Here is a 24649-nt window from a genome sequence, read left to right as displayed (position 1 = left end):
GTACTGAGGTTAAGTGACTTGCATAAAACCCTACCTGCTGCTTGTAATCGGTGGACCTAAGAATTGAAATTGCGACCTAAGACCAGAGCCAATTTTTTAGCCCAACACTGCCACCTATAGGTAAGGTTAGATATCGCTTCCTACAAGGATAAGGTTTAAAATGCAAAGTCCTGGGTAGACCAGACAGACCAGCGTCTTTTCTCTTTCTTCCCTGTACCCGACAGATCTCTGATTTCTTTAAAGAAGATATCTGTTGTATCCATACAGTAATCATGCGTTAACCACGATGTTTAAGTGCACTACCGACTTCCAGCTCCAGGTGATGGTCTGTTGGCATATTCTCATACCTCTTGCAACAATGGTCAATGTACCTTGGTTCAGTCTGCATGAAATATTGGGAAAAGTGTCACCTTCTACTCTAGAAATGGACAAGGAAGCAGTTGCTGCTGGTAGGCATCTTTGTGACCATGGGGTCACATCCTGGCTAATAATAGAGCCAGAGTGAAGAGATAGTACCAAGATCTTGACCAGAACATGTCTGATTCTGGATCTTCCTTTGATTTTCAGTTACATGAGCTACTAAATCCACATCATTAAGTCTCATTGACTCAGGTGTTCTCCAACTGAAAGCTCTTAACTGATATGCAGATATCAATATTGTATACTTCAGTGTTTAAAATAATTTTTAATGAGGGACTTATTTTCTACACACTTAGTTTTAATCAGGGCTTCACTGTAGACATCACCCTGAAGATAAAAGATCTAGAATTGTCTCCAGACCAAAGCAGTGATCAAAAAATTGTTATCCGTTGGGGCACCTGGGTGGCTCAGTCGTTGGGCATCAGCCTTCGGCTCAGGTCATGATCCCAGGGTCCTGGGATAGACCCCACATTGGGTTCCAACCCCGAGCGTCAGGCACCCTGCTGTGGGAAGCCTGCTTCTCCATCTCCCACTCCCTCTTGTGTTCCCTTTCTCACTGTGTCTCTCTCTGTCAAATAATAAATTTTTTAAAATCTTTAAAAAAAAAGAACATTGTTATAAGCTCATCCACATTTTGCAATTTGAAATTCATCATGATACATTCATAAAAATAAAGGCATCCACACTGAGTCAATCATATTACTATTCACCCACTGTGTAACTGTGTGAAACATAATTTATGTCAAACTCAAGGAAAACAGCCTCGTTTTCTGAGAATTTGGAGAACATTGTTACCAGTCACAGGTGGCTTTTAGTCGAAGAACAGGAAATGATGTTGAGAAATAAAACATGACCAAGCTGATTATTTCTCATTTTATTCAAAACCATTTCCGTCATGAAGTTTTTCCTTATAAATTCAAAGAATTATATGTATGGAGCATGACTCAGTCTCTGCACTGACTTCAGTTATTGACATTTGCAAAATTTGACTCCCCTCATTGGATTTAATACCTGACCATAGCCCTTATATGCAAAACAGACCCCTCCCCTAACTCCAACCTATTTGCCTCTCTGCATGTTTCTGTTTCCTGTCTGTGTCTCACTGGTTCATGTCCTTACCCACACGTAGTTGGATCCGTTCTGCTCAAGTTAGAGGAGGAAACCTCAAAATTTCAACAGGCCATACAAGAAAATGACACCAGTCAAACACAAACTGCATTGTCATCTCCCCATAAGCTGTTCTATGATTAAATTGTTTAAAGGGAGAAATACATATATATATATATATGCATTTGTATGCACATACACATACATACTGAAATATTTGGGGAGAAGGGAGATTGCCAAATGTTTAACAAAATTGCTGTTGACATATTACTTGTCTGAAGAAAAATGTACTGAAAGTTGAGGCCGTCAAGAAAGAAAATATAACGTAATTTTAAAAAGTTAACCTGGAAGTCTGGATTTGCCTTCAAAGTTCTAACCAATGTCTAACTTGAAATTACTAACAGGTGACGTGAAGAGGTTCTTCTGTCCCCTGCCCCCCTACCCTGGACCGCGCTGTAACTGAACAAGGGGTGTGTGCTACTTCTGGCATGAGAGAGAAAGTGCGCCACAGGCTGGGGTGTCTCACTAAAATGTCTCACTAAAATGCCACTGGAAGAACTTCTGTTAGAATTTGGGCTCATGTTGGGCAATTAGGGGGAAGGGCTAGGAAGCAGAGCTTTGCTCTGGGTTGCATGCTGCCAAGAAGGGGGTAATTCTGTGATTGGGTCTGTAAATGAAGCTAATCCAGACACTGGGAAGCCTTGAACAACATGGAAATTGCAATTGATAATGAATCAGCAGGCGCTCCAGTTTACCAGAATGGAAGGATAGTTGATCATTTTCGAGGCTTAAACCACATTTGAGCTTTTGTCTCTGTTCAGTCGTGGTTGTGGCGAGCTCTCATTTGTGTCCTGATCCACTGTTTCTCTTTCTCGAAACCATACAAGTTTTTCAGTCTCTAATCGCATAAAGCAAGTCTTCCCAAGAAACCACAAAACAGGTCCCAAAATACAGACAAAAGGATTTGTAATGTGAGTGAGTAGGGAATTGTTTTATCAACTTAGCAACATTCATTAGAGCAAATGGGTAAAATTTCCCATCTTCACCATTCAGATTTGGCAGGGCCAGGGAGGTGTGACCTTGGGTGAGGTGACTCTACGTTGGAGGCAAATGCTGAAGGGTCTGAGCTACCCTCGCAGGACTCTAGTAACTGGGGCATCGAAGGAGAATCTGGGGACATAGCTCGTCTCCTGCAGTGTACCAAGCCCAACTTCACATACACACAGGAAGCGGCTCTTCCGGGATTTCTCATCCTGGGAGAAACGTGGGACAGGAACTTAAGTGTGAAGAACTGTATTCCCTGCCCTGCAAACGATCTTAGAATTGCAACTGATACTGTCTCCCTTCTCCATTATCCCTGGTAGATTTCCCTTCTCTTCATCTGGCAGCTCTACTTGACCTTGAGGCTTTCTGGTGACACGATCCAGAAACTCACTCTTGAAAAGTCTAAAGCCCTGATTCCTGTGACTTTCTCAAGCCAGGATTGCTACCCTTGGCTATTTACCATCCACACAGGGCAAAAGAGTGCCAAGAGTCACCTAAGTGCATCAGCAGAGCTCGATCCACTGGTATGGGCTCGCACATCATTTAATGACCAGTCAGAGGACATGCTCCCCTCAGACAAGAAGAATGAGTCAGCCCATGACTGTGAGCTCCACTAGCTTAACGCAGGGCCTGGCACCGAGAAAGCTGCCATCATCTCCATCAAATGTGCAAGGGAGGAAAAGGAGCTTACTATGCAGTTGAAATGATTTAATGTGTATGTGTGTGTGTGTGTTTCATTGGAGCCTCCAGCATGGCCGTGGCTCAATAAGTATGAATTGAATGGACTATAATTTTGCATGTACATTTTCTGAAATAAGGAATTTAAGGGACTAACATTCTCCTTGCTATCTCCAAGCATAGGACGGGGCCTCTCCCGCCATGCAGAAAAGACGGCCTCATGTCAGAGAATACTGATTTTTCTCTATCGTATTCCGCGACAGATTCTATTTCTATATTTCTGTTATGTTACTCCGGAGGGTTTCTTACGCTGCTGTATTCGCCACTGCCGTCTGCTCCCTGACGGCTGGAGGAACATCTCATTACTTCCTTTATTCACTGGAAATCAACAGAACGTGTTAAAAACGATCTGCTGCTTTGTTAATTTTGGCCATTCTAACTGGTGTAAGGTGATATCTCAACGTGGTTTTAATTTGAATCTCCCTGAGGGCTAGTGATGATGAACATTTTTTCATGTGTCTGATAGCCATTTGTATGTCTTGATTGGAGAAGTGTCTATGACCCTGCAATTGCACTCCTGGGTATTTACCCCAAAGATACAGATTTCGTGAAAAGAAGGGCCATCTGTACCCCAATGTTTATAGCAGCAATGACCACGGTGGCTAAACTATGGAAAGAACCAAGATGCCCTTCAACGGACGAATGGATAAGGAAGATGTGGTCCATATACACTGTGGAGTATTACGTCTCCATCAGAAAGGACGAATACCCAACTTTTGTATCAACATGGACGGGACTGGAAGAGATGATGCTGAGTGAAATAAGTCAAGCAGAGAGAGTCAATTATCATATGGTTTCACTATTTGTGGAGCATAACAAATAGCATGGAGGACATGGGGAGATGGAGAGGAGAAGGGAGTTGAGGGAAAATGGAAGGGGAGGTGAACCATGAGAGACTATGGACTCTGAAAAACAATCTGAGGGATTTGAAGTGGCGGGGGGGGGGGGGGGGTTGGGGAACCAGGTGGTGGGTATTAGGGAGGGCACAGATTGCATGGAGCACTGGGTGTGGTGCAAAAAACAATGAATACTGTTTTTCTGAAAATAAATAAATCAATTACAAAAAAATGATCTGCGCAGACAGCACGATTAGTTAGCTCAGATGGCAGCTCAGGTAGTCTCTGAATCCGTGCCTTCCGCTGTAGAATGAAGCAGTCAGCAAACCTCAGCCCGGTTCCCTTCCGACAGGTCTGTTGACCTTCGCCCGCAAAGCGCCCCGGTAGCCGCCGGGGACGGCGATTCCGGTCCTGCCACTAGAGGGCGCCGCAGCACGAGCCGAGACCCGCGGCGGCGACAGGTCCGCGCGCGTCCACCGGGTCGCCCTGGGTTGTACTGAATCGCGTGAAATGAAGTTGTGTCCCACGGTGCGGACTTGTGCGGCGTTTAATTGGCTGGCCTTAAAGAAAACCCTATTTGCTATTATATTTTTTAATGGATGCGTACACTGGGCGGCCCTGACGGTCACTTTCTTTAGTATCAGCGGCTGACACTGAAACGCGACAAAGCGTCATTCATCTCACACCCCCGAACCACACTCGCCGAGGGGGCGACGGCGCGGCTCAGCCCAGAGCGCGCGGCCGTGTGTTCGCGCCACGGAGCGTTTCCGCCGCCGGCCTGGGGCGCTGCGGGCGCGGGGGGCTCCGGGAGCGCGGGCGGGTCGGTGGGCGCGGGCGGGTCGGTGGGCGAGTGGGGGTCCGTGGGCGCGGGCGGGTCCGGGAGCGCGGGCGGGTCGGTGGGCGCGGGCGGGTCCGAGGGCGCGGGGTGGTCCGTGGGCGCCCCATCGGGCCGCGCTGCCGGGAATCGCGTAATTCAGTATTCCTGAAAGCGGGTCCCCTGATTACCCATAATAGAATCACCTAGGAGTTTACTTAAATGTTACTTCTTCTTCTTCTTTTTTTTTTTTTTTTTTAGATTTATTTGTTTATTTGTTTATCAGAGAGCACGAGCAGGGATGCAGCAGGAGAGGGAGAAGCGCGCTCCGCCCCCGGCAAGGAGCAGGATTTGGGGCTCCATCCCAGCAGCCTGGGCTCACGACCTGAGCCCAAGGCAGGCGCGTAACTGACTGAGCCACCCAGGCGCCCCTAAATGTTATCTCTTAAACTACTTTTTTATTTTTTTAAGATTTTATTTATTTATTTGACAGAGAGAGATCACAAGTAGGCAGAGAGGCAGGCAGAGAGAGGGGGAAGCTGACTCCCTGCTGAGCAGAGAGCCCAATGTGGGGCTCGATCCCAGGACCCTGAGGTCATGACCTGAGCTCAAGGCAGAGGCTTATTAACCCACTGAGCCACCCAGCCGCCCCTAAATGTTATCTCTTAAATTACTTTTGGCCCAAGATACCAGCACGCCTGTGAGGCGATGGTGGTGTCAGCGGAGAACCTGCATTTTTAGTAAGTGTCCGATGTGTGTATTAAGTTTCAGAACCACCGGTTTAATCTACTCCTAGTCTTGGTTTTCTCCCTTTCTTCATCTGAGAAACCAATAAACTCACTACATCAGTGCCTCGGTCCTGCTGCGTCTGCGGAGTCACCACCGCCTGCAAGGAATGGGAGTGTCGGTCCCCACAGCGGCAGAAGCAAAGCTCAGCTGCGAAGAGTGAGACTGAGCTTATTTCCATCCATCACTTCGAGTCCCTCAGTGGATAGGAAGTCAAGGGAGCCCGCACCTGGGCTCAGGGTCCGCCGGCAAGGTCAGAGGAGGGGTTTGCACCCAGCCAGGGAATAGAGAAGCAGCAAATAGCCCTTGAAGCTCTATTTCAAAGTCTGATCCCTGAGCCGGCCACACAGCATCATCCGGGAACTTGGTAGAAATGCAAGTTCTCAGATTTCACCAAGGACCTGTGAAATAGAAATAGGAAGCTCTGGGTCCAGGGTGGGGTGGTCCTTGGGAGAGGCTGAGGCTCACTGAAGTCTGAGAGTGCCCTGGGAGCAGCAGAAACTGAACAACTTGAGTCTGTCCTGATGCTCTATGGTCTGTGGCTTTTAAGGGTGCCGTGGCTGCAAGGTTGGGCTTTCCTTCATGACTCAAATGGGCTCTTTAGGAAAAAAAAAAAAAAAAGAAAGAAAGAAAGAAAGAAAGAAAAGGAAGGTTTTCCCTCCTGGAAAATATCACAGACCCTTAAATCATTATTAAAAACACCTGTATGCACATCAGTGTGCGTTTACTCTGATGCCACCTTAAAGCAGCAAAAAAGAAAGATATTATCATTTTGCCCAAGGCTTCCTTGCAACTAAATAATGTAAAAAGCGGCTCAGCTTTGTCAAGATTCAGGGGAAAGAGTCCTTTGAAAAATCTCTCCCAGAGAATATTGTCTATTAGGCTAAAAGCCCCCACCCCTCCCCTAATATGGTATTGGCCTGAGATGTTCAAATTCACCGACAGGGACAATTCAGCATAAGCTCACAACTGGCCACGCTTCCTCATCTCGGGAAATGCAGGCCAGGTAAAGGGAACAGCAACTGCGAACACACTGAGTGACCACCAGAGGCCAGTGTCACTAGGAAAAATACTAAGAGGTGTAGAAAGAGGATGGGAAAGTGGCCAGGTGTGTAATGGAGAGCCAGATGGTACAGAGCCTTGGGTGCTATTGTCAGGACTTTGCTTCTGAGTGAACTAAGGAGCCATACGAGCTTTTTCAAGCAGCATGAATGGAAGGATCTAAAAAACATGCTCTGAAAGGACCACTTTGGCTATGGTGTTCAGATTAGGCTGTGTGAGAGGAGCAGAATGGAAGCAAGAGACCACTTACTAGGTTTTCCCAAAATTCATGAGTGAAGCCATAATGCCTCCAACCAAATGGTGAGGAGAGGTGCTAATAACTGAAGCATTCTAGATATATTCTGAAGATAGAACAAATAGGATTGCCCATGGATTGGGCAAGGGAGAGGAGTTGGGGCTGTCTCTGTTTATGGTCTGAATAACTGGAAGGATCACCATTTAATGGGATGGGAAATTGCAGTTGGGGAGGGTGTTAAGCAAGAGTTTGCTTTCAGACATTAGGTTTGAGATGCCTATTGGAGATCCAAGAGGAGAGGTTGAGTTGGCAGTTGGATTTAAGAGTCTGGAGTGGAGGCACTGGTTTTAGACTGGAGATACAGCTGTAGAAGTCGGCCACTTATGCAGACAATAGTATTCCTGAGGATGGAAAGAACAGTTTTATAAAGCCAGCTGATAACTTACACAAGGCTGTTCAGGGCCACTTTATTCATAACTGGTAAGACTGGAGAACGCTCAGGGGTCTTGCAGTTGGAGACGAAGTAAACAAGCTGTGGTATGTACAGTGGAATATCACTCAGTCATAAAAAGGAATATACTTCTGAAAATGGCAACCACCTCAATGAAGCTCACAGAAGTGATAATAGGTAAAAGAAGCTGGACACAAAAAATACACACTGCATGACTCCATCGACATGGAATAGGCAAAACTAATGTGAATGGAGAAAAATCAGAAGAGTAGTTGCCTCTGAAGGGTGACCCCTGCAGGAATGAACTGAGAAGGCACATGAGAGGATTTTCTGGTGTGATGCTAACTTCTGTTTCTTGATAAAGGTTGGGGTTGCATGGGTATTTGCATTCATCCAAACTTATCCAATGGAACATGAAGGTTTATGCATGTCACTGTATGTAAATTATATGTCAAATAGAAAATAAAAGAAACAATGTTTTCTCATATATAAATAATGAATTCTAGCTAATAGCCTTAATGATATGCATACAAAGGTGTTTAGGGGTAAAACAAACTGATTTTTTTAATTTACTTTGAAATATATCCAAAAAAGAATGGATGGATGGATGGATGGATGGATGGATGGATACATTGATAAGCAGTTTTATAAAACAAGTATTATAAAGTGTTAATGGCAGAATCTGTGTGGTGAATATATGGATATTCATTGAAAATTCTTTCTACTCCACACTGAAAATTTTGAAATTGAAATAGAAAATCATGAAACTGCTGAAAAAAAAAATCAGTCTACTACAGGTTCAAAGCATTAGTTACTTTTATACCCTTAAACTTCCACTTATTAAAATTCAAGTCCCATGGAAGCACAGCACCTGTTTCCTACAGAGTGTTGTGTGTGGGACACCTGTCACAGCGCACGGGGACCCACGAAATACATGAATTTGACTGTGACTGACTCAGCGGCTCAGTCAGAAGGAATCTCCATGTATCTACTGAACCTGGAGACAGAGTCTCAGATACCTCGATGTGGGTTTGTACTGAGGCACAAGAGTTTATCAATAAACTGGAGGACGTTCAGGAAAGAGAAAAGGACTTCACTCCTTGGGACATTTTAAATACTTCTCCCCACTCTCTGATGTGTTTGGGCTCTGAGGACGAGTAGGATGTAATTCTCACCCTCTATTGGGAAGGTTTTTTCCTTTGGCTTCATTTAATAGTTTTAAATATCTTGGATTTTCTGCAGTTTAAATATGAATGTTGGCACATATCCTGCTTGGTGTGTTCTGGACTTCCTGGCTCTGTGAGTTGGTGTCTGACATGAATTTGGGGGAAATTTTCAGTCATTCTTGCCTCAAATATTTCTCCCAATTCTCTGTCTTTCCCCTTCTTCTGGTATTCCCATTAAAAGTACTTGTCCCACAGTTCTTAGATCTCTTATTCTGTATTTTTCAGTCTTTTTTTCCTCTTTTCATTTTTTAAAAGATTTTATTTATTTATTTGAAAAAGAAAGAGAGCGTGCACAAGCCGGGGGCTGTGGCAGGCAGAGGAAGCGGGAGAAGCAGGCCCCTCGCAGAGCAGGGAGGTGAAGGCAGACGCTTCACTGACTGAGCCACCCAGAAGCCCCTCTCTTTGCTTTTCAGTTTTGAATGTTTCTGCTGACATACACGAGCTCAGAGGTTCTTTCCTGAGTCACATACAGTTTATCTATAAGCCCATCAAAGGCTTCCCGCCAGGGACTGGGTCCCCTGGAGTTTCTAACTCTCGGGCTTGTCCACATGAGCCTCCAGCAATTCAGCAACTTCGTCCAGGTTTTTGCTACCCCTGCACTGGTTCCCCCAGAGGTTTTTGCTCTTCGGTTTTGCTTATGGTAAGTTGCGATTCTCTGTAGTGATGTGTAGGTTTCTCCAGTTTTCCAGGAAGCCCTTGGCCCAGCAACCTCCCCTCCCTTAATGATTTAGGAATTTTGGGTTCCTTCAGATTTTTACTCGTTGTTTAGCAGAGTGGTGACTTCCAAGCCCCTTACATACCAGACCAGAAACCAGAAGTCTCTATCTTGTTCCTCAGATTCGCAACTGAGGCCATGAAGAGGCTGCTTGTGGCTGCTGAGGGGCCTGTCTTCACAGGAAGGATCCTCTGAGGCCTGGACCTGAACAGAACAATTTGGGCCAATAAAGTACAATAAAGTAAGAGAGAAAAGAAAACATTATCCAGAAAATCTTAAGGAAGAGAAAATACATTTCTTTTTTTTTAATCGATTTTTTTTTTTTTTTTAATGTTCATTTAGTCAACATATAGTACCTCATTAGTTTTTGACGGAGTGCTCGGTGACTCGCTGGTTGTGTATAACAGCCAGGGCTCATCACGCCATGTGCCCTCCTTAATGCCCACCACCCGGTTACCCCATCCCCCTTCCTCACTCCCCCTCCTTTCTGTAAGCTTCAATTGGGCTCCCGGAGTCCAGAGTTGGGAAAATACATTTCTAGTACTATGCTCTATTTATTGGAAACAACTCACGTGTCAGTGGACCCACATAGTTCAACTGTTGCTGTTTAAGGGGCAACAGTTGTCACATGTGGAAAAAGGGGAAACTGGTGATCTGTGTTTGGGAACCATAGTTTCAACATCAGGAGCCTCACTCACATCGTGGGTTCTTGTGGCCTCAAGTTCCCCAACTTTATAAAATAATGGCAACAGTCTCCCTCAAAGTGAAAGATAGACAGGAACGAGGGAACCCTCTGGCCAGAAAACCCCAATGGAAATGTGAGCCTCTAAGTTTCAGGTTCCAGGAAACTACACCAAAGGGAGTCCAAAGCTAAAAAGAGCTAACCCACTGCTTCTGGTGACAGCTGATGTGGCGTTCTGTAGGGAGGGGCTGATGTGTTAGTCTCTTCCTATGCACTTGAAGCCCAGAAACCCATCTCGAGTTCCCACCTAGTGGAGCTCCACCTTCCATAAGCAAAGCTGGTCACAGGACTTGGTCTGGATGCAGGATGCTCAACTGCCCACAAATGCTGTGAGTTTCTTTGCTTCAACCCCCGCGCTCTATCTTCTTTCACTGTTTCCCGGACCTTAATCTGCCGGGACAGGTGCCAGGGGATGTGCAGCTGGTAACATTGATGGACTTGGTGTTCACACATGAAATTAGGAAGAGGAAGAAGAGCGACTCAACAGTAGCTCCTTTCTACCGCATGCACTGGCTATTGTGAAGCAACACTAGTCCCCAGAAAGATGCTGCAGAGATTAAAACATTCCTCCTTCTGTGTACTGCTTTCGACAGCTACCGTATTTGAACACTCATTAAACCCAAAGCTCTTTTGATTGTATATGGGACCCTAAGAAGATTGCACACATCCTGACATCCAGAGTGTAAGAAGCTTGCGTGTATGTATGCGTGCATGTGTGTGTGTTTGTATATTTATGCGTGTATATGAGTACACGTGTCTATATGTTGGAAGAGGGAGGGACAAAAACTGACAACTACTTCAGGCATTAAGTTAACAGCGAACATTATTTACAATAGCCAAGACATGGAAACAAGTTCATGAATGACTGCATGAACAAGTTGTGGTATATCTACAAATAAGGAAATTCTGCTGTTTGTGATAACATGAATGGAACCTGAGGGCATTAGGCAAAGTCAAATAAGTCAGAAGGAGCAAGGCAAATACTGTATGATCTCACTTGCATGCGGAATCTAAAAACAAACAAACAAACCAAAATCACAGCAAAAGGGATCAGATTCATAGTTAACAGAGGGGAGAAATAGGGGGAGGAACCGGAGGAAGGTGGTCACAAGGTACAAACCTCCAGCTGTAAGATAAATAACAGGTCAACCAAAGCTCACATTGCTGCAGGATAAATAAATAAACGTGTGTGTGTGTGTGTGTGTGTGTGTGTAAATATATATATATATATATATATATATATATATATATATATATAAAGAAAAAATATATTCTTTTTTTAAAGAAAAATACATCCTTGTTTTGCTTTCTCTTTTACCGATTTCTGTAAGAGGTGATGCATATTAACTAATATATGTATACGGTAATCATCTCACAATATGTGTGAGCGATACATATCACGTATGTAAGCATTAGGCAGTCCACCTTAAACATATACAATGACCTATGTCCACTGTATCTCAGTAAAACTGGAGGGAAAAGTGTAGCTAACATTTACACATGCTTACTCTGGGCTGGGAAGCTCTTCTAAAGGCTTTGCCCCTTCTCCCTGGTTACTCATTCTATCCTCACAACAACCTCGGGAGACACGTATTACTGTTTTCATCATTAGCTCTTTCCTAGAGATGGGGAGGCGAAGTCACAGAGGCGTCAGGAGTGGAGCGGGGTTTGGATCCAGGCTGTTAGTGCTACAGTCCTGGACTGCAGGGGCTCACTTGCTGGGGTCCATTTAAAAGGCACTGTACCTCTAGAAATTTGAGGGTGGTGTCTTTCCGGATTTCTATGTAAAGTATCATGCAGTCAGCAAATAGCGAAAATTTGCCTTCTTCCTTGTTGATTTAGATGACTTTATTTTATTTTGTTGTCTGGTTGCTGAGGCTAAGACTTCCAGTAATGTTGAATAAAAGTAGCAAAAGTGTACATCCCTGTCTCATTCCTGACTAGGGAAAAAGTTCTCAGGTTTTCCCCACTGAGAATGATATTCACTGTGGGTTTTTTATATACAACCTTTATTATGTTGAGGTATATTCCCTCTAAACCCTGTCTGTCGAGGGTTTTTATCATGACTGGATGCTGTATTTTGTCAAATGCTTTTTCTGCATCTACTGGGTCTTATCCTTTCTTTTATTAATGTGATATATCATGTTGATTGAATCACAGATACTGAACCACCCTTGAAACCCAGGAATAAATCCCACTTGATTGTGGTGACTGATTTTTTTAAAATGTATTATTGGATTTCATTTGCTAGTATTTTATGGAGAATTTTTGCACTCATGTTCATCAGAGATATTGGCCTACAGTTCTCTTTTCTAGGAGTGTCTTCATTTGGGTTTGGTATCAGGGTAGTGTTGGCCTCACAGAATGAAATTTCAAGTTTGCCTTTCTTTTTGGAATAGTTTGAGGAGAATAAGTATTCAGTCTTTAAATGTTTGGTAAAATTTGCCTGTGAAGCTATTTCGCCCTGGAATTTGTTTGTTAGGAGTTTTTCGGTTTTGTTTTTAAGATTTTATTTATTTATTTATTTGAGAGAGAGAGAGAGGGAGAGACTGCTAGCCACGTTGGGGGAGGAGCACAGGGAGAAGCAGTGAATCTCAAGTCAACTCTGTGCTGAGCATGGAGCCCCACTCAGTGCCCCATCTCAGGACCCTGAGATCATGACCCGAGCCAAAACCTACCAAGACTTAGATGATCAATCAACTGAGCCACCCAGGTGCCTCTGTTGGGAGTGTTTTGATTACCAGTTTAATTTCTTTGCTTGTTATCAGTCTGTTCAAGTTTTCTATTTCTTCCTGTTTCAGTTCTGGTAGTTTCTATGTTTCTAGGAAGTTATCTATTTCTACTAGGAAATTCTACTATTTCTAGGAAGTTATCTATTTCTACTCTCTGATCCAGCAATCACACTACTGGGTATTTATCCAAAGAATACAAAAATACTAATTCAAAGGTATACGTGCACCCCAATCTTTATAGCTGCTTTATCTACAATACCCAAATTATGGAAAGAGCCCAAGTGCCCAATGGCTGATGAATGGACAGGGAAGAGGTGGTATATATATATATACACAGTGGAATATTAGCCATAATAAGGAATAAAATCTTACCATTTTCAATGACATGAATGGAGCTAGAGAGTAGTATGCTAAGTGAGATGAGTCAGCCAGAGCAAGGCAAATACCGTATGATTTCACTCATATGTGGAATTTAAGAAACAGATGATCATAGGGGAAAATAGAGAAAGAAACGTAAGCCAAGAAACAGAGTCTTAACTCTAGAGAACAAACTGATGGTCACCAGCGGGGAGGTGGGTGTGGGATGGGTAAAACAGGTGACGGGGATTAAGGAGGGCACTTGAGATGAGCACTGAGTGACATATGGAAGTGTTGAATCACTATATTGTACACCTGAAACTAACATTATATTGTATGTTAACTAACTGGAATTTGAAGAAAAATTTATAAAACAGCAAAAAGTATTTAATGGCACTGTATTCTTGAGACTAGCTAATTCTGCAATTCGATTTAATTCCCTTGATACGGCTGGAAGAGCTTTTTCTGCACTAGCTTCCTCATTCAGATCTTTGCTTGCAGGAACATGTTGGGAAGTTGGAACCTTTGCCTGTCGGGTAGGAAAACAGCAGATTAGGGGAATGGAATGTCACATTTCAAGACATGTCTAGGGGAAAAAATTATTTAGAACATAGTTTATTTGACTCCTTTCTCCTTCCTTTCAACAATGGCTTTCTGATATTCCTTCTCTCATTGACAGGCATCTACATAGTCCAAGACCAAAAGAAAAAACCTCACTTCCTCCCTAAATTATAAGTCTTCTGGGCACTGCAAGGACTGGGACGCATTTGTCTGCCAGTGGTCAGTTGTCGAGGATGAACGCAACTACCGATGTTAGAGAAGGTCTGATCTCACATTATGTAATGAAGAAATGTCTTCATCTCTGCAGCAACTATGTAATTATAACTGTAGCCACCATTTAATAGAATTGCCACTATTGTTTGGGCAGTATCATATTCTCTCAGTAATCCACAAGATAACCTTATTAACCCCAGTTTACAGACAAGAAAACTAGAGCTTCTGATTCCTCCTCTGGCTGTCTTCACTCCAGCTACACCAAATTTTTCTTTTAACTTTCCTTGCTCCTTTCTGTCAAAAGTCTTTTGCCTACACTGTTGTTTCTGAGTATATACTGTTTACCTCACCCTCTAACTTGTAATTCAGTTTAGAACTTACCTCAGTGAGTAGTCATATATTCATTAGTGTCATTTTTAAATAATGTCTCTCTCCCACCTGATACTCTGAGGTCCCTAAGAATGGGGATGTAGGTCCTTTGCTTATTATTATATCATAAGAAATCGGTGTAATACCAGGTACATGGCAGGCATTCGATAATATAGGTTGCATTCATGATTTTGCCCAAATTAGCAGGGCTAAGAGTCAAACCAAATTCTGCCTGGCTCCAAACCCTGAACTCTATTGTGCTATACCATCTCCAACATATTCATGGCACTTTAGGAAAATAAATAAGTCTTAAATTAATAACCTACATGGAGATGCCAAGAAAATGGAGCCGCAAGACAAGAAAATGGCAGACAACAGGACAATCACAATTGCAAAAGGTAAGCCTTGGTTTGAAAGTCATTGCAAAGTCTTTCAACCTTTGAATTTGTGGAGACTGATCTACCTGTCTTCTGTCATAGTTATCTGTCCTTGTGTATATCTAGAAATCTGTGACTTGGGTTTCTACCACTCTTCCTACTCTTTGCCCAACCCACACTGAATTTCAGTGTTTGTCGTCCACATTTGTCACTTAGACAGGTGGATAGATAAATGTGATAGCTATATGAATGATAGAGACAATACAGATAAATACACATATGCATGGCCATCCTTTGGGAAAAGATTAAAATGGATGCTGAGTCACAATGGAAAAATAAAACTTCAAACTACGAATTATTTTTCTAAAATTTTTTTTTGCTGTTTGTAGTCTACTTTCATTTTCCCCTTCGTTCCACCAGTTATAACTCATAACTTCAGTTGGAAGTGTCAGTTTCTTGCCTTAGAGATCCTTGCACTCTCCAGCTCACACCTCAGCAAACAACAATATGGCTGCCATTTATTAAGCAACTGTTATGCACCTGGCACACAGCACTTCCCTTTACATGCCCTTGTGCAATAGTCTGCTCATCTAAGGTCTCTATCAAGGTTCTCATTGCACAGGTTAAGAGAGTAGGGCTCCAAAAGATAGAGTAGCTTCCCAAGGTTACACTTCCAGTATGGAGCAGAACCAGAATTCCAATCACCTCTGATCCCAATGTCTTTGTGTTCTTTCTGCCACACTGAAAAATGGCAAGAACATTTGAACCCAATTTAAAAGAAGTAATAAAGCCAATCATCTATGGCAGGGGCTGCTTGACCCATACGAATACTGTAAGGGCAGATGACAAGCTACACTTACCTTTCCCTTCATTGTGTCAAACTTTCTCTCCCCGCTCACTTCCTCTCTCCACTTGCTCCTGCATGAAGGACAAGAAGCGTACTTGACTAGTCGTCTGGATTATGCCAAAAAATCAATTCTGCATTCGAATGAAGAAAGATAAAAGATTCAAGAACAAAAATAAAAAGTAAGTATCATTTATTGACTGCCTTCTTTATGCCAAGTGCTTTACAAACGGTGACCCACTGACAATAATGCATACAATGGCGTTTTGTGGATAAGGTACACTTGGACAGGTTAAGAAACTTAAGTCTCAGCATTTCAGTATGAGTCATATCTTTTCCCTTCGGAAACTTCTACTGGCCAGTTTCATCTGAATGCCTGTATAAATCACCAGCCAAATGCTGATTACTCCCAAATTTAATACTCTAGGTCCCATCTGTCTCTTCATTCCCAATCAGCAATTCTCAACTTTTTCAGTTCCTGGAATCTCTTTACATTTTTCAGAAGTTTTGACAACCTCAAAAAATTCTGCTCATGTAGATTACATCAATCAGTGTTCACTGCGTTAGAAATTAAAACTGAGAAAAAAATTTAAATTTACCCATTAATTTAAAATATGAATTCACAGCATGTTAATTACATATTATGAAAAATAGCTCTATTTTCCAAAACAAAAAACCATGTGCTGAAGAGAATGTCATTGTTTTGCAGTTTGCAAATCTCTTTAATGTCTGGGTTAATAGAAAGCACTTGGGTTCTCATATCTGTCTCTGCCTTTAGTCTGTTATAATACTGACAACAACTGGCATTGTACACATATATAGTTAGAAAGAGGGGTACCTTAATAGCTCTCCCATTTCTCTCTAACTAATAAATGGACACTACCCAGAAGATACATAATTACATTATTCAAATGTTTAACCTTTTTCCACAAATATGTTGTGATCTACTTGATGTCACAAGAGTTTACCCCAGGAGGGTTCCCTTAGAGCAAACAGGACATACACCAGGAACTTCATGTTGTGGGTGTGACCTACACAAGCCCAACTCTCACCTTTTTCTGAAACTATACAAGCGCCTGTGCCTAGAATAGATCACCTGTATGTAGCTGGAGTTCATAAAGGTGGGATAGAAAACAGCTGTGATCCTTCTAAGAAAAGCAGTAATTAATAGCATATAACATTTTAAGTCTGCCATTAGTATGAGAACTTGTGAATGACAAACTAGAAACATACATGCATGCTTAGTTACGTCCACATATGACTACTGAGCCAAGTGTGTGCTGTAAGCAACAGGATGGTTTGAAGCGATGGGAGCTGTCAAAACTGTGGTCCTAAAGCAATAACGCAGACAAGGGTCAAGAACACATCACTTACAGTCTGCATTAATGAGAATTGTGTTATTTGATACTCATATGTCCATGATTTCCTAGCAGATTCCTAAGTTCATGTTATATCTGGAAATCAAATCAAATATTGCAGTTTTTATTGAGAGATATAGTCACTATTACAATACTCCATTAAAGAATGTCCAGGCTATGACTTGACTTTCTTTCTTTCTTTTTTTTTTTAAAGAGTTACTTATTTGTTTTAGAGAGAGTGAGTGGCAGGGGGAGGCCGGAAGAAAGGGAGAGAGAGAATCTCAAACAGACTCTCTGCCAAGCACAGAGCCTGATGTGGGGCTTGATCTCAAGACCCTGAGATCATGACTTGAGTTAAAATCAAGAGTCCGACGCTCCACCAACAGACTCACCCAGGCACCCCATGACTTGACTTTCAGCATTAGTCAACTGCTGACATTGAGATTTAAGAACATTGACCTTAATTATTTATAAGCTATTGTCACTTGGAATGAAACTTTTATATGTTATTGTTATTATTATTATTATCCACCTTTTTCCCAAACTTGAAGAGTGCGAAGTGGATGTAGTGTGAGTTGGAGGAGAAGGAGTGAAGGATGGTATAAAAATCAACTTGGATAACTGCTGTATCAGAAAAACGGCATCATGGTCACATTCTGTTGGATTTCTCTGTTTTGTACACAATTACAATAGTAAAAGGTAGCAAAACTTAGGGTGGGAGAATGATTATTGCTTGTTTCATTTGGAAAGGATTCTCCATTCATTCGAAGAGTGTGTTTAACACTCTTTTTTAACTCTAACTTTTTAAACACTCTTTTTAAACTCTAATTTTAAAATTTTAAACAAAATTTTGAGGGCCCCACCTCCTAAAATCTACCAGAACCCTGGGTTTCCTTCTGTCGCTGAAGTTGGAAAGCATGTGTGCTTTTAAGTCTCCTCTCTCCTGTGGCAGAGAAGACTGAATGGAGTCTGTGTCCATGTTGAAGATTGTAGCTCCTCGAGGGCAGAGACCGTCTGATGCACCTTTACTGTCACCATGCCTACTACCTCTGTCTGGCACACAGCAATTTTTCAATGACTGAGTAAGTTGAATTCTCTCCACTGGCCATTGCAGTGTTGAAAACAGTCTATATTTAAGATCAGAAACTTTCTCTTAGAGAGGAAACATGCTTAGAAATAGAAATTATTTTTATCACTTCTCAGTATTACTTTTCGTTGTTCAAGTTGTAAAAGCAGTTGTGTGACTTTGATCCCCATCATTAGGACAAATCGTAGTCCAATTCAAAAGTTACCCTTCAGGGGCACCTGGATGGCTCAGCAGATTAAGCCTCTGCCTTCAGCCCAGGTCATGATCCTGGGGTCCTCAGATCAAGCCCCGCATGGGGCTCTCTGCTCAGTGGGGAGCCTGCTTCCCCCTCTATCTCTGCCTGCCTCTCTGCCTGCTTGTAATCTCTGTCTATCAAATAAATAAATAAAACCTTTTTAAAAAAAGTTACCCTTCAGCCCTACAATGTAACAACAGAAGGTGAACTTCTCTCAAAACTCATCAACGAAGAGACGTTTTTAAATGACCTATACATCTATAACAGCATTGCTTTAATGAAAGTTTTGGAGGAATTTTAAGAAGGAATTTCTCCACCCTTATCTTGTTTTTCTCAGCAAAGCAAAATTTTACTTTTTTTAAATCGAAGTTCTAAAGTCTTTGTTTTCATAGGAAACATATTATATTTTACATGTTCCTAAATCTAAATACGAAATGATCGTTTACTCCTCAAATTCAAGATCAACATCAGGATTTTTCTTAAAGAATTAATGTTACAACCGTTGTAATTTACTAAGATCTTGACAATGAAGATTCCCAATTATAAAATATATTTATTTTAACCTTCACATGTTGGAAAAGTAACATATCATGTTGCATTATGAACGGCTGGCTTCCTTAAGAAGGTGACCCAGTTAGGTTTTTATTGGGAGTTCCCCTCAGTGTTTAGAGTTACTCTACTTCTTTTTTTTCCTTCACTTAGCACCTAGCATAGGCCCCAAGTACAGCTTCAGATACAAAGTGCGGTGTATGGCCATGCAACAAACTGATAGCATTTTGGGTCACACAGTGTTAGAATCAGGCAATTTCTTGTTCTCCATGCATTTTCTTCAAGTTACGTCTCTAAATGCTTTTCAGGGGTGGTTTAGTGGTCTGTGCAAATGACCTAACCTAATGATAACCCACATCTTTTTGTCTCCTCCTTTGTTTTTTTTTAAGATTTTATTTATTTATTTGAGAGAGAGAGAGAGAGAGAGAGAGCACAAGCAGGGGGAGGGGCAGAAAGAGAGAGAACCAAAACCCCTCTCAGCAGGGAGCCTGATGTGGCGCTTGATCTCACGTGGGCCTCCATCCCCGGACTCCAGATCATGACCTGATCTAAGGGCCGATGCCTGACTAACTGAGCCATGCAGGCACCCCTTTTTGTCTCCTTCTTTTCTGTTCTATTGCTATGGGCCATCCCTGCAGCAGAATTGTGGTAGAAACGCATTCCAAGTATTTCTCTCGATTTCCAATGAATGAGATATTGGTATGCATGCATGTTTGTGTGTGTCTTACAAAAACACACAAGCGCCATACTTCAGCTTGTGCTCTGAAACATACCACCTCGAAACTTCATGGCTTAACACAACCACCACTGACATAGCTCATAGTTCTGTGGGTTGGCAATGTGGGCTGGGCTCCGCCAGAAAGACTTCCTGCTGTTTCCAGCTGGACTCATTGGTGAGACTGTAGTCAGCTGCAGATGAGTTTAGCGGCTCTGCCTTTAGGCTGTCGGCTAGAGTAATAGAGCAACTGGGCCAAGGCTCTCTCATCATCCCACCGGCTAGCCCAGTCTTGTTCATATGGTGGTTCCAGGCTTGAAGAGCAATGAAGGTGAAGCCTCGGAGCCCACCCCTGGGGCTTGGTTTTCAAGCCTCCATTTTTGTCACTTGGAACTGACCCATTGACCAAAGCAAGGCACATGTCCAAACCCAGTACAGAAAGTCCTTTCAAACAATATGGGGAGGCATGAACAAACAGCCCTTCCTACAGTCAGTCTAGAACTCTCTAGAAAACCCTAAAGAAATGCATTAACCAAGAAAAATATCTCTTTTTAGGGGCCTTTCTCCCCTAAACTTAAAGTCAGTTGCTAACATGGATGAAGCTTGCTGGCCTAGGAGGAGTTGCCCATAACGATGGTTGATGGTGAAATTCCTAGATATCATTCTACAGTGAGAAGCTAATTATACTATTACAAGGCTAGAATAATGAAGAAAATTCTGGGAAAAAAGCCTGCTGATCAGATGGCACTGCCAGACATCAAGCTGTACTAGAAACCTATTAATAATGGAAAACTAATGTCTGTTCAGTTACATAGGTCACAGTGGAACACAATATAAATTCTAGAATCATGTTAAAAAATATATATGCCCTTAGTACTTGATAAAAGCATCTCCTCAAGTCAGGACAAAAGTAGATTCACATTTATTTACTCACCACACATTTATGAAGCCGCCATCATGTGTTTCTGAACCGGTGTGTCTTCAACCTCTGACATGGGTCTAGTATTGTTCTAGGCACAGAAGACAGAGCAGTGAACCTAGCAGTCAAGTTCCCTGTTTCCTTAGAGCTAAGGGTTTAAAGAGAAGCGAGGTAAAATAAAGTCACCCAAAACAAGAAATACACATTCAATAACACATGAAACAGTAAAGTGCATTCAGATAGCGATAATTGCCATTAGGATAATAGAATAGGAGATTGTGTTAGAGAAAGATTGGTGGCCTCATTTGGAGGGGATGGCCGTGGAAGGTCTCTCTGAAGTGATTACCTTTAAGAAAAACCAGAAAAATGAAAAGAAACCAGCTGCGACGAGAGCAGAGCTTTCTTGGCAAGATAATCAGAACAAAGGAAATGAGGCAGGAAACAGCTTGGTCTGTTCCAGGAACAGAAAATTAAGCCCGAGGGACACCTGGGTGGTTTAGTCAGTTGAGCAACTGACTCTCGATTTCTGCTCAGGTCATGATCCCGGGGTCCTAGGATTGAGCCTTGCACTGGGCTCTGGGCTCTGTGTGGAGTCTGCTTGAGACTTTTTCTCTCCCTTTGCCCCTCCCCCTCCCTCTTCTCTTTCTCTTAAAGAAAAACATCAAGCCAGAGCCACAAGTGTAGAGTCCGTACCATGGAAGCAGAGAATCGATCAAGTCCAAGAGATAGGGAAGAAGTGGGCTATGGAGGCCTCTGGGGCCATGGGAAGAAGGTCAGGTTTAGACTTTATCCAGATTTGGGCGCAACTGGCAGAAAGGTTTTCAATAAAGGAAATCAGAGGTGGTATTGTGACTTGATTTTTGTCTGGAGAAGATTATACCAGTTGCGGTAAAGAATGGACATAGTGAGACAAGATCATCAATAATATATATATTTAAAATAGGATATGTTTTTTTTTTTACCTTTTAAACTGATAAATTAAAAAAGAAGAATAATCCAGGAGTTATCCCAGGAGTATAAAAGTGACACCTTTTTGAGAGAACTTCTTTAAAAATGCACATTGCAATTTCATTTTTTGAACTCTATCTAAAAGGCATTCTTATAGTTCTATGCAGCTATATATAAGCATTTTCTGAAGTCTTATTTACAGTACCACAAATTTCTCACAATAGGAAACTGATTAAACAATACTTTATATGGTATGATACAGTATAACTAATTAAAATCATTGCAGGAAAAAACTGACTGATATATGGTCAAGTGTTCATAATATGTTTTATGTGATAAAAGCAAGTTATCAAACATTAAGGCAAAGGTAAGAGTATTTTGGTAAATAGCTGTAGAGAAACTATGCCAATGAAGGCATTCACCAAATTGTTTATAGTAATACTACTTAAGGGCTGGGATTGTCGGTGAATTATTCTTCTGCATGTCTGTGTTTTTCAAAACTAACATGTTGCACATATGTAATTAGGTTTTTTTCATATTATGATTTAAAAAATCATATATTTATAAAAGGGTAAGTACTCAAAAATAAAAAGAGTCCCTGGGTCTCTAACTAAAGCTAACTAACTGGAAAGCAGAAGTCAGAACAAAGGCTTCAAGGATGCTTGTGATAAAAAGTGCAAAACAAAGTTGTCCTGGTGCTGATAACAAGCACATGATCCGCAGAGAGAGGAGACTGTGGAGACCGAGCGTAAACTTAAACAAAGTTCTGGAACCTGGGGGCCACAGACACTGCAGGTCCCGTTAGTCATCATTCAAAGATCAGTCCACGCAGCAGGGGGTCCTGGGGCCAGCTAATCATGTGAACACCCACAAGTAATCCCAAATTACACTGTCCTCATATATGAGGTTGTAGAAACTTTGATGGTGACCTAAGAAGCCCATTGGTTCGACTCTGCTCCGTTTATTAAAATAACCTTCAAACGTGATAAAGCCAGTCGGTCCTCATCTTCGTGCACAAGTCAAATAGATAAACTCTCTGAAGCAATTCTGCCTACCGTACTCGTTGTTGAAATTATACTGAATTTCATTTGAGGGCTTAAGGGTTTTTTTGGTTGTTGTTGTTGTTGTTTTTAACTTTTTATTTATTTACTTAACAGAAGAAGAAATTACAAGTAGGCAGAGAAGCAGGCAGAGAGAGAGGGGGAAGCAGGCTCCCTGCTGAGCAGAGAGCCTGATTCAGGACTTCATCCCAGGACCCTGGGATCATGACCTAAGCCAAAGGCAGATTAACCCACTGAGCCACCCAGGCATGGGGGCTTATGATTTATACTTGTAAAAAAAAAAAAAAAACTTACTTTTTTTGAATTGTCAATAGTTTATATGGGAAACAGACATATGAACAATGATACTAAAAAGTGTGTTTAAGTGTGTGTGTGTGTGTGCGCGCAAGTGCGTGCACTTACGCAAACAAAAGCACTTTGTATGCCCAGAACATCTGTCATTTGAGGGTCTCTAAGTCTTCGGAGCCCTTTTTGAAACTGGAGGTATTGAGCAAAAGCGAAGTCCCCAAATTCAATTCAGTCAGCTAACGACTAAATTGTTTTGTAATTCCTCTTTTGTACTTCAGTGCAATCGTTTTCAAACTTGATGTCCACTGGATTCTTCCTTGGAGCTTACAAAAAAATACAGGTGCCTGCAGCCCCCCCCTCCACAGCTCCTAGATCAGGGTCTCTTGTGTGCTGAGGCCCCGGGGTATGCAGGTTCAGCAAGTCACATAGAGGTTCAGGGGTGCCTTGAGGAGCAAGAACCACTGCTCTGGGTGAAAAGGTGCTGGCTGGGCGAGGAGGCGGCAGTAGGACAAAGGAAAAAAAGTAAGACATTTCTAATTCAAAGAGCACGTTTTAGGCAAGACATGTGAATAGCACCTATTCATTCATTCCTAGGTAGTGTCCCTTCTTACAGACTACTCATCCGTAATCTGCACAGAGAGTAGAGGTCAGTTCTAGAGTCAGTCCCATTCAGTGGTTAATGTCCATTCCTGTCTCCAGATGTGTGTCAGGGAGCAAAGGAGCGTTCCTATCAGCGGTTCCTAAGGAGGAAAGTAAACACTCCCAACATGCACTGAGGCACAGGGAGTGGCTCAGGTTTCCAACCCTTACCTGCTGGGGCGAGTAGAGGTAATGATTAACAGCTCCGTGGGCTTGATGGTCCTGCAGAGGGACACTGCCGGGCTCCGAGCCTGAGCCAGCTGCGCGCAGAGCCAGAGCCGCCCCTCCTCCGCACTTGGCTCCGACCTCCGCAACAGGTGAGCGAGCCCTGCCTTCCCTGACAGTGAGTTGGTGAATCTGTGCCTGAGCGGGGAACAGACTCTCCCGCGAGCAAACTCGGCTCCACGACTCAGGTACAAAGGCTTCTCCTGGCCACAGTGTGACTCCCAGGGGGGAAATGGGGGTAGGGAAAGAACCCCTTGCATCCACCCCCTGAGGTCAGGTTGAGGACCAGTTATTAGAAAACAGAATTCACAGGCAGTCAAGTTAAGTGTGTGCAGCCTGAAATGTGGACACTGTTTTCAGGATACCTATTCCTGACCAAGGTAAGCATATGGGGAGGAGGGAAGGGCTTGGAGGTAGGTGTGGCCACCGAAGCCCTTTTCCCTTTCCTCAAGGGAAATAGCTCAATGACTGCTTTATCTGGAGCTGCACTTACCCTCTGGAAGATACCAGCTCCTGCGTGACATCCTCCTTTTTTGAATCAGCAGACTTGAAAGTACTTTTAAGCGAGAGTTCCCCTAAACTTTTATTTCCACGGAGCTACAGAGACATAGCCCCCTAAAAATTGAAAAGGATTTCTGATATAATTTATTAAGACTTCACCAAACAATGAATGACTATAAATAATTAAATGAAAGTCCACGAGTTAAGGATACCAGTTTTGAAGCAGAGAGTTGTAAGTTCAAATCCTGCCTTTGCCACTTACTGGTGTGTCCCTTAGCAAGTTGCTTCCCCTAAGCAAGCCTCACTTGACAGCACAAGATATGCCAATGGGGCTTTCATGGGAATTAAACACTTAGCAAGCATTCTAAAAGTGGTACCTCCAGTTCGCAATAAGAAATAAGCAGGTCTGCCAAAAGGGCCAGATCAGCGAGGGTGAGCTAGCTGTGTGGAGGTCAGACGTGTGAAGGTGGTAAGAGTAGGGTGGTTTTCAGAAAG

The 24649-nt window shown here is 42.7% G+C and overlaps 1 protein-coding gene and 1 long non-coding RNA gene across 5 annotated transcripts in view; one reads left to right on the top strand and one right to left on the bottom strand.

Moving 5' to 3' along the window:
• Positions 1–9012: 9012 nt before the first annotated feature.
• On the bottom strand, positions 9013–23689 carry LOC132015935 (uncharacterized). 2 transcript variants are annotated; one of them, XR_009403832.1, is made up of 5 exons: positions 23600–23689; positions 20508–20583; positions 15646–15763; positions 10424–10596; positions 9013–9638 (listed from the first exon to the last, which is right to left on the bottom strand). It is a non-coding gene; the product is annotated as an uncharacterized LOC132015935 (long non-coding RNA). The 2 variants fall into 2 exon arrangements; XR_009403831.1 differs by lacking the exon at positions 10424–10596.
• The window catches only part of RASSF6 (Ras association domain family member 6), a 45621-nt gene continuing 44583 nt past the window's right edge, over positions 23612–24649 (top strand). For 2 of the 3 annotated variants that reach the window (XM_059396802.1, XM_059396817.1), the window contains exon 1: positions 23612–23745. The gene's annotated coding sequence lies outside the window, so the exon portion shown is untranslated. Of the gene's footprint in view, positions 23842–24649 lie in introns of all 3 variants that reach the window. The other variant, XM_059396810.1, reaches the window with a different exon arrangement.

This window comes from Mustela nigripes, chromosome 1 (assembly GCF_022355385.1).
Source record: "Mustela nigripes isolate SB6536 chromosome 1, MUSNIG.SB6536, whole genome shotgun sequence".
In the NCBI taxonomy this organism is placed as follows: domain Eukaryota; kingdom Metazoa; phylum Chordata; class Mammalia; order Carnivora; family Mustelidae; genus Mustela; species Mustela nigripes.
The sequence above is the reverse complement of the archived record's forward strand: the minus strand, read 5'-3'. Positions and strand labels throughout refer to the sequence as shown.